Raw genomic sequence first — 8,130 nt, forward strand, 5'->3', positions numbered from 1 at the left:
CTAGGGTGCTGTTACCTGAAACAGATGATATAATGACACCACTCATTCTACACACGGTTTAGCAACAAACGCTGAGGGAAGATTGCTACATTTTTAATGTTGGTTTTGAGCGGTATGCATCCCCACTAACCTGGAAAGCGTTTAAAACATTAACGTTAATACAGGGTGTCGAAGGAATACACACAGCGTCTCCTGCAGCGGCGTCAGAGGCAGAGAGACTGTCACTGCAGCGTTTGCTAACATTAGCTTCTTGTCTCATCTGGGGTTTGATAAACAGTAAATTTATAATTCATCATCATCATGTGCCCATCACTATTTTCTGATATACTGTAGCTGTGATTGCGGTTTGTTCCAGTTGTTCAGCCTCAGAGGGGAGAGAGAGTGGCTGACCGTTCGCCTGAGATCAGTATCGCAGACTGCTCTGCAGAGCTTTTCTGACATTTCATGAACAGCTGATGGAGCGGCAGTGCGTGTGCACGTGTGATGCTGATGTTGCGCGATGTTAAACATGCGGCACCCGAGTGCATTTGACCAGCATATAATCGGCATATATCAGTCTGACCTGCCGGTCATAGCCGGTCACGTGAAGACCGGCCAATTCCGGTCACCGGCCAGTCAATCGGTGCATCTCTACTTTTGTCGGATTATTACATTGTGTTGCTGTTTATCTGTATGCCGTTCTGTTTTTCTGTGCTTTATGGTTGCGCCTGCTCGTCTTCAAGGCCTGCTTGTTTTTTTGGATCACTTGTAGTACATTTTTGCTCTTCCAGTTGTTTGGACATTTTTGTTGTACATTTTGTTAATCATTTCTTACTCTAAATGCATTATTCTGCATCTGGATCCAAGCCTCGCTACCTGCCTCGTCGTGACAGAATGATCCGACCAAAATATGGACCCAGCAGTTTTGAAGTTTGTGCTGCTTGTTCACCCACTAGAATCAATCAGTGAGTGTCTTGTGAATTTTTTTCGTGAGATTCATGAGGAGGATCCTGCCTTTGCCAGGTAGCTCCTGGAGAGTTGGTGGCAGGCTACTGAGCAGGAATTTCTCTTCCCTGTTTCCAAGCCTGTTTGTTCTCCAGAGCTTTGGCAGCCAACTTGCCTGCCTGCCTCTTGCCTGCTTCCCCAAACATACAAACAAACAGTCCTTGGAGGGGACCAGACTGGCTATATTCCCTGGAACACATGGAGGCCATAGACAGAGTAAGAAGAGACAGAGGACGTGGTCGATATGGGTCTCAACTAGGGATGAGCCGAGTACTCGGCTGAAACGAGTATCCGGTACGGATAAAGCACTTTTGCCGAGTACAAGTAAGTAAGTACGAGTAATACGAGTCAATAGGCCGTTCGAGATGAACTGCGCCTCGCCTGTAAAGTGGACGAGAGAGGCGCAGGCAGCAGCGGGGGGGCGGGGGGTGACAAAAAGCTGCGGTAAAGTCGGACAGTTTCCAAGCCGATTCCAGCCGCCTTCAGGCTGGACAGGAAGTGATTGAAACAACTGTGGTGCGATTCCGATTTAATAAAATATATATCAGACCTCATAACCAGCTGGTACACAGTCTCCAGTTGTTTTAGTTATGACGAAGTAGCTGGCAAGTGCTCTACATGCGACCTGTTGCTATTTTAATGAACAACAGACTGGAGATGATCCGTGATCTGAACGGATTTAGTCTCCGACTTCTAAACTTAACTATCAGTCACACCAAAAGTGTTCTGGACAGAATAAGTCTTTAAATCAGACAAATAGCAATTAAAATCGCTCCGATTCAAAAAACAATAAAAAATAGTTATATAAAACGTCATCATGTTGTAAACCAATCAGGTGTTAAATCAGATGAGAAGCCGGCGTTCCCAGCATGCTTGGGTCCCTGGGTCGCCTGGCCTTGCAGTCGGTGAAAAAGACTGCGCGCGGTCTCAGAACTGCGGCCGCCCTGCTCTCGTGAGATTTCCGTTGCCCAGTGTGCATGACGTCAGAGCAAGTCGGGATCAAGTCGGACACAAATCTAACCGCGCATGCAACGGGCGCCGATCGCCGGTGATCGATTTTCTGGCGCAGACCTGGCTCATCTCGAACGAGCCCTACTATCTTTACTCGGATTCAATGAAGTCTCCACTGACTGTGCTCTCGTTCTGTGATAGGCTAGTCACAGTGCTAGTCACAGCGCCCCTCCCCTACACTATTCTGGTAGGCTAGTCCCAGCGCCCTCCCTACACTATTCTGTGATAGGTGCTACCAGGCCCTTCCCCTACACTATTCTGTGATATAGGCTAGTCCCAGCGCCCCCCCTACACTATTCTGTGATAGGCTAGTCCCAGCGCCCCTCCCTACACTATTCTATGATAGGCTAGGCCCAGCGCGCCCTCCCTACACAACAGATTTCTTGTGTTGCTGTGTGCCGCTCCGCTCACACGCACTCAGGACACAGAGAAGTGAACAGCTCTCTACCCGTCAGGTCCGCGGGGCTTTCCCGTTAACATTTATTCAGCTTCAGGTTTGTTTTATACTTTGGTCTGAACTAGTACCTAGTAACCAGGAGACTTCTGGTAACCGTGGGGATTGTTCAGACATAGTGCTGGAGAATGCGGACTCGCATTGCACTCTTGCCGTTTGAGTTTTTTTTTTTTTAAACTGCCTGCTGGCTCTAACCAGTTTTTTTGAGTGTCTGAAACTTCTTGCTGGTTTTATAAAAAAATAAATAAAAGGCAGTTGCGGTATAAATAAATAATATTACAATTAAGAGATACACACACAACACATTCAAACCAGCCCCCATCTCTCTCTGTGTTTTCCTCCTCTCTCTCTCTCTCTCTGTATCTCTTACTCACTCACAGACACACACACACTCACATTTGAGTGTGTGTCTGTGAGTGTGAAAATAAAAAAGAACCAAAAATAAATAAATGATCACAATGATCATAGAAAAATTTAAAGTTAAAGAATAAAGTTATATTGTTGAGTATGAAAACTCTTGTTCATTACATTTTTCTTAATAATTGCAACCACATTGTTGTATTTATTGTTATCTACTTATTGTACTTGTTTGGCCTCAGAATCACATTGCCTCCTTGGTCTCTCGAGGATGATTGAATCAGAAGAGTGAATCTGAAGAGACCCATGAGGTCACAAACATCACTCACAAGCCCAAATGAGAAATTTGGGATTGGTCTCTTAGAGGGCTGCCAACTCTCACGCATTGGCCGTGAGTCAACGTATATGGAGGTTTTCACACCGCCACACAACACACACTGAGGGGGGGGGGGTGGGTCAAGAGGTGCTCCTGTCAGTGGATTTTTGAAATGTCGGCAAACTGAGAAAAACTCTTTGACGAAGCCATCTTCAGGACAGTTGAGTGAGATACTACCATATCAACGGAGCGATAACCATGCACACTATAGTACAACTCTCCCAATTTGGACAACAGAGATGGGAGAGTTATATTTGAATGTGCACACAAGTTGTAAAAATGAGCAAAAATCTGATGAAACACATCTGAGCTATATACAGTCCAGGGGTTTATACATTCATAAAATTAATTTATATGATTAGATGAATAAGTGCCACGGCCAATTGAAGAATTTACTTCCACAATAAAATCAATATTGATTTTCAATCTTTTAAATTGTTTCCAGCATAATTGATGTAGAAATGGGTAGAAATAGTTATAGCAGAATGCCATTGGTTGCCGCCAGCTGTGACTGGTCCAGATGTTTGTCCAGCACCAGGGCCCGTTTCAAGTGTCGCACTATTGTGCTTCTCTAAATGGACTGTAATAATTCGTTAAAGTTTCATGAACATGACAAATGTCTTCATTTTCCCAAAAAACGTAAATACAGTAAGTGGGGCAGAGGATGAGGATGAAATTTGTGTGAGTTGGACCGTTCCACACAGACCAAAATCTTCTCAGTGCTGCTGACATATGCTACTGTCTCTTCATGTGGCTCATTATGTTTGGACATTGTCTGGGTCAGTTCTTATATCACAAGAAGGTAATGGTTTCTTTTTCAAAAAACATTCGGGGGGGGGGCATACCCACACCCCTTAGGGAGAGCCCCCCATCCCCCCACACATAACAAATCCCATTGAAACCTGGAGGACAATGATGCTGAAAGAGCCAAAGAAATTGCTTATAGGGGGAAATGGGTTGGCCCCCCCAAATCTCACTCCAAGGTTTGGAAAAGTTGGCAGCTCTGCTTCAGTACTCGTTAAAGTAACACGTGGACTTATTAAGACTTAGTTATTTCCGTCTCACCAGAGTTAGATAAGTTTATAACATACCCTTCTCATCAATGGCATGTCATCACGCTGTCAGAAGTCACCAGCCTAGCTTAGCCGAAGATACTGAAGGTAACTGGTAGGGATGAGCGGTACAGCATTATCTGTATCGTATCTGTTTACCACATGATTATCTGATCCGGATCCGTACTCGGCTGGGCGGGCCTAACCGGAAGTGGTCAGATTTAAACAGGAAGTGGGTCGGGTTCTCTTGAAATGTGCGGGGCTTTACCCGGTATGTTATTAAGCTGCAATGATAGAGTTGATCAAAATTTTTTATCTGTATTGCTGATTAGAAAACTATTTACATGACAGCATTGAGCTTCGATCAATGGTGTTGTCATGGTAAAAACCAAACTATATACAGAATGTTTTTGCAACAATGATACAACACATGCGGTTGCAATATGAAGTAAATGTAATGAACAAGAGTTTCCATACTCAATTAACTTTCTTTTTTAATTTTTTATTTTTTATGATCAGTGTGATTTTTGTTGGTTCTTTTTATTTTTTATTTCCACACCAGGTATATGGTGCGTGGTGTGTGTGTGGTGTGAGTAAGAGAGACACAGAGACGAGGGGGCGGGGGGCAGCTGACAGTAAAAAAAAAAAAAATCCCGATGGCAGAGACGAAAGAGAAACGAGAAACCCTAAACGTTAAAGGAACAGATCTGCAGACCGATTGACTGACGGAGAGAGAGAGAGAGAGAGAGAGGGGGAGAGAGGGAGAGGGAGTGCTGTTCTCCGTGTTTGGGTGTGTGAGTGAGCAAACGTGTTGTGTGTGTGGTGTGGGGGGGTGGGGGCGCTGTGACTATCACAGAACGCAGCGCGGCCAGTTGAGAGTTGTATTCAACCAACCACAGATATGACTGTATTACTTGTATATACTGTACTCGGCAAAAGGCTTTATCCGTACCGGATAACTAGTTTCAGCCAAGTACTCGGCTCATCCCTAGAAATATGTCCACAGCAAACGCAAAGCGCGCAAGCCAGTTCTTGTCACTCAACTCAGGAATTCGGGATTTCCCCACTAACTCCAAATATGCGTCTATCTCATCATTGAGCTCCACACTTTTGCAACCCTTTGCCCAAACTTAACCAGCGGACACAAGAGGGTAAAGTAAGTCCTGGTGATCCGCATTGGTTTCCTCCAGGAACGTAATGAACTGACGGTGCTGGAGTCCCTTTCTTCGAATACATTCAACAGTTTTATACTGGATCGCCACAGATTAAGCTGCAAACAGACTTCCATAGAGATCCTGATGAAATGATGGATGCATTGAAGGAAATAACATCTTGTTCAGGGTTTCTTCTTACTTATCCTGGATCTTAACAGCAGCCCGACGTGTTTTCCAGTTAATTTGGCGATCCGTCCGTTGTGACATGGCAAGTTACTCCAAGTAGTGCCATTCTCTCGATGGCAGCTGACACCTTTCCATATCCTTTCAAGTCCTCTCCCGAGTCTTTCCTTTCAGGGACACCTGGTTAAAGCTCCTCAATTGTCTCAAAACCGTTAATCCCCGGCTTAAAATTAGGGCTGAGCAGTGTCTTTACGTCGTTCTTTCCGCAGTGCTAATAAATTAATGTAAAGGACTTTTTATATCACTCACTGACAATATCATCAGTTCCACACGGCGAGTCACTGTCTTGTGATAATCTGATCTTTTCAAATTACCTTTGCTTCTGGACATGAAGAACCTGCTGTCTCTATCATGTGGTCCTTCAAAACTCGCCTTCTGAGAACGGTTTCTCCTTTGCTAATTAAATGCTGGCAGAAAACTTGCCTTGGTGCTGGACTCTTGAATCGCAGTTTGTCGGTGAAAAAATGGTTGCGGAGTCTGTAATTAGCATAACCTTCAGCAGTAGCCGCCCATTCTTGCATTGACTGCTTGCTACATGCTTCGTTGCAAAGTGACGGCTGATGTATCCTAAAAACTGCAACAGTTTCCTGGCATATCAGACATACAGTCGTTGATCGGACATCAGTAAAAAAATATTTTGCTGTCCAATCCTTAAACACTCGCACTCATATCATCTTTTTTCTTTGGCGCTCATTTTTTACACAAGGGAAAATGTGTGCTATGTGTGAAAAAGTGAAGTTGGAGGGTAATGCTGCATTATGTGCGTTTGGGAAACATTGGAAAAAACAAATTCCACAGCAATTGCTGGGAAGTCAAAAATGAATGTGTTAATAATAACTAAATTTAATATATAGTTTGAGTCACTAGGTGGCCGGATTAAAAACCCTAAAGGGCCGTACATGGCCCACGGCCGTATTTGCCCTTGTCGACAGAGCCATAGAACGATGAATTCGAGCGGAAGTTGCTGGTTAGATTTAGCAGCTACAGAGCTTGAGATGCTGGCTACCAGCGCCCAATAGGTTAGTTACTGGCTACCAGATGGCGATGACCGTTAAAAGGAGAATTCCGATCGATTCCAACATGTATATCTGTTGTTTGTAAAAGTGGAGTGAGGTTTTCTCTAAGTTAGCACCCAACCATGCCAAAAGGGCAGTTTTAAACATGTGTTAGGCTACATTGTTCAAAATGTCATAAAGTGGCCTACAACGTGTGCAGTGATTCCTCTCAGTGAACCCAGTGAATCTCACTGCTGTAGATGTGATAGAATGCATGAGTTGTGTAATTCAGCTCTGGTTTAGTCTGTGTTGGAACTGCGAGGAGTCCTTCAGGACCGTTGACAAACGAAAATACAGAAAAGAGCGCAAACCGTTTTCAAAAATAAGATATGTTATTTTTACCCAGGAGACAAGGTGTATTGAGGTAAGTTTGGAGACACAACTTATTTATCATAACTTGATATTTACATATTTACACATCTACATTTTTGTTTTTAACTCTTTTCTGTGTTGTGTTTGTAGACTGTCCTTGCAACAGCTCTTATTGTGTGTAATGATGTATAGTTTTAGACTGCCGGGGGCCTCCTTTAAAACACTAAGCTTTCTTCTCTCTTTCCCGTGGGTTTCCCTTTCATTTTGGCACCAAAACAACATAAGTTTGGTGACGATGGGGGTGGTAAAAGACTCCAAGGAAGAACGAGCGTTACCTGGGTGAGAGTAGTTTCTTTTCGCTGCAAAATGAACTCCACTCCCCAGCTCAAAGCGTTGTGTTTATGTGACCACCACTATTATTATGAGATAATTTCATTGGAATTGAAGTTGATAAAAACTGGGATGAGCAGAGTACCGCTCAAACAAGTATCCAGTACGGATAAAGCACTTTGCCGAGTACAAGTATTATACGATAATGCGAGCATATCCGTGGGTCGGATTGATAATTCTCCACTGACTGTGTCTCGTTCTGGTAGGCTAGTCACAGTGCTAGCTAACAGCGCCTCCCCCTACACTATTCTGTGAGGCTAGTCCCCAGGCCCCCCCCTACACTTTCTGTGATAGGCAGTCACAGCGCCCTCCCTACACACACAGATTTCTCGTGTTTGGGTCCGACAGGCTGTGCTCACTTACACACGGAGAAGTGAACACTCTCTCCCTCTCCCTCCGCGGGGCTTTCTGTTACATTTAGGGTTTTTCAGCTTCAAGTTTGTTTATACTTTTTTTTACTTGTTTATACTGCATCTCTGCGTCTGAGTTGTTTGTTTTTTAAACTGCCTGCTGGCTCTAACCAGTTTTTTTGAGTGTCTGAACTTTCTTGCTGTGTTTTATAAAAAATAAAGGCAGTTGCGGTATGATAATATACAAATTAAGATCCACACACAAACACATTCCAACCCCCGACCGCTGTCATGTAAATAGTTTTCTAATCAGCAATAAATATAACAATTTATTATCAACCCATATCAATTGCATGCTTAAAATAACATACCGGTTAAAGCCCCGCCCATTT

The 8,130-nt window shown here is 43.9% G+C and overlaps 1 long non-coding RNA gene across 1 annotated transcript in view; it reads right to left on the reverse strand.

The window, feature by feature from the left end:
- Positions 1-311: 311 nt before the first annotated feature.
- LOC116686548 (uncharacterized) overlaps positions 312-8,130 on the reverse strand; it is an 11,056-nt gene continuing 3,237 nt past the window's right edge. Inside the window, exons 3-4 of the long non-coding RNA XR_004331292.1 lie at positions 3,055-3,059; positions 312-633 (exon numbers count right to left, since the gene is read on the reverse strand). This is a non-coding gene — a long non-coding RNA (uncharacterized LOC116686548). The remainder of the gene's footprint in view (positions 634-3,054; positions 3,060-8,130) is intronic.

This window comes from Etheostoma spectabile, unplaced genomic scaffold (genome assembly GCF_008692095.1).
Source record: "Etheostoma spectabile isolate EspeVRDwgs_2016 unplaced genomic scaffold, UIUC_Espe_1.0 scaffold393, whole genome shotgun sequence".
Lineage (NCBI taxonomy): Eukaryota > Metazoa > Chordata > Actinopteri > Perciformes > Percidae > Etheostoma > Etheostoma spectabile.